Source organism: Psammomys obesus, unplaced genomic scaffold (genome assembly GCF_907164565.1).
Source record: "Psammomys obesus unplaced genomic scaffold, mPsaObe1.curated_primary_1811, whole genome shotgun sequence".
Classification (NCBI taxonomy): Eukaryota; Metazoa; Chordata; class Mammalia; order Rodentia; family Muridae; genus Psammomys; species Psammomys obesus.
Window position 1 is genome coordinate 7326324 of NW_026586550.1, and position 2229 is coordinate 7328552.

Consider the following 2229-nt stretch of genomic DNA (forward strand, 5'->3'; position numbering starts at 1 on the left):
AGAAAGAGGAGAGAAACAGAGAAAAGAGAGTAAGAGAGGGGGGCTCCAGGAGTTCTTATAGGGTGACCCAGGGCATGTGCAGGTAATTACAGATGGTCTGGGTGTCTTCACAAATGCCTGATAACTGGTTTGTCAGGTTCCTTGGGGCTGGCCGTAGAGGTGCCTGCTTACTGATCCCAATATTCCTCCCTTTTCCTATAATTAAAACTAGGGAGCTTGGGCTGCCTTTTATAAGGTAAGTTAAAGTATATAAATTTAGGCTCATTGGAAGCAGCTCTTGGTTGTCATGCAAGAGATTGAGAGAGAGAAGAATTATAGCAACAAAATGGTCAGATTGCAAGGTCAAGAGTAAGGGAAGCTGATGAGGCAGCTAAGGCTGCGGGCCTAATAGGCCTAGATTCCTCCCTCCCACCACAAAACATCCTCACACTACAACCCACATCTCCCCTGCCCTCTCCTGACACCCGTCAGATCCTGTCCTATATACACCAGCTCTTTCATCCTAACAGTCAAGCTTTGTCTAACTTTGTTAGAGCTCACCTAAAGCCTACCTCTGAGGACTTGCGCTTCCTAAAAACGATTACTGCTTCTTGTAAGATCTGCCAGACCTCAGATCCTAACTCAGGATATTGTAGCCCTCCTTTCCCTACCCAGGGGCTCTCTCCCTGGACTGACTGGCAGCTCGACTTTACCCACATGCCAGCAGTCAAACGTGTTCGGTACCTCCTGGTTTTGGTGGACACATTCTCGGGATGGGTGGAGGCTTTCCCCACTACTAACAAAAGAGCTCAGACAGTTTCTGATCTCCTTCTCCATGAGATTATCCCACGTTTTGGAATTCCTACCTCCCTTCAGTCAGATAATGGCCCTGAGTTCACTTCTCAGTTTTCCCAGACTTTATCTAAAGCCCTTAACATTCCTTGGTATTTTCATATCCCATACCATCCCCAATCCTCAGGAAAGATAGAACGAACTAATCGATCCCTAAAAAACTCCCTTGTTAAACTATCACAGGAGCTTCACCTCGATTGGGTAAAACTCCTCCCCCTGGCTCTTTTCAGGCTGCAAAAAACCTCTGTCTATTTCACCTTTTGAGCTCATGTATGGGAGACCGGTCCTAACTCCTGGTCTTTCCCCTAAATCCTCTCCTCTCCCTGACCACCTGCTTACTCCCTTACTCTGTCATCTCCGTTCCCTTCTATGGGTCTTTACTGACCACTATTTACTACAGCCATACACTAACCCCTGTCCATCTCCTATTAACATTGGGGACCAGGTCCTTCTCTCTCCTCCAAACCAAAGTTCCCCAACTCTTTCTCCTAAATGGCAGGGCTCCTTTAAGGTAATTCTCGTGACCCCCACAGCCACTAAACTTGAGGGCTTCTCTCACTGGATTCATCTATCCCATCTTAAGCCTTTCACCCCCTCTCAAGACAGTGCCCCATCCTACATATCAACCCCAACAGGACCTTGCTCCCTCAAGCTCCAAAAAATGCCAAGATCAACCACCCTGTCTCCAGTTCCAGAAGAATGAGGCCTCACCACAGGAGCGGTGTTCGACTCCACTGGATTGGATATGTATTTTTCCTCCTCTCCCTCTTGTCTATTTCTGTTTAAGGTAATCCCTATGTATGGAGATTTGAGGTTCAAGAAACCATCATTGATAATAAAAAATCTCTCCAAATAGGGTCGACAAATTGTTCTATGGGAGGCTGTCGGGAGCCAATTGAGATAGCTATCCACCCCCACTTCTATCCCTCTCCTCCTATTTGATAGAATTTTTGTTTGCTTTCTTTTTGGTCAAACAAAGGATTATTGCAAAAAATGGCCGGACACGTATGGAAGCTGCCCATATTGGTCTTGCCAAATCCACTCACCAGCACACAAGAAGCTCCTTCACCTGTATAAAAAGACCCTCTACTTATACATCCAAGACCCCTGGGATGCCAGATTGGAAGCAGGCGTCGTTGGAAAACTTTACCGCTGTTACACACCCAATCTACCGATAAGTACTATCCATATCCAAGGAAAATATGTCCCAATTACCCAAAATCTGGGAATGGGAGAAGTACAAGAGATAATTAAACACTCCTCTAAGGTCATCACCTCTCTAACATCCCCTCTTATGAATGACACAAACCTGCCATTTAATCTCCTACTCCAGACTCTGACCTCGGCCTACTGAAAGACCCCATATCACCCTGAGTCAAACAGAGTTAAACATAGCTA

The 2229-nt window shown here is 46.1% G+C and overlaps 1 pseudogene; it reads left to right on the forward strand.

The window, feature by feature from the left end:
* Positions 1-2229, forward strand: part of LOC129672607 (interferon-induced transmembrane protein 2-like) — a 4589-nt pseudogene that overhangs the window by 432 nt on the left and 1928 nt on the right.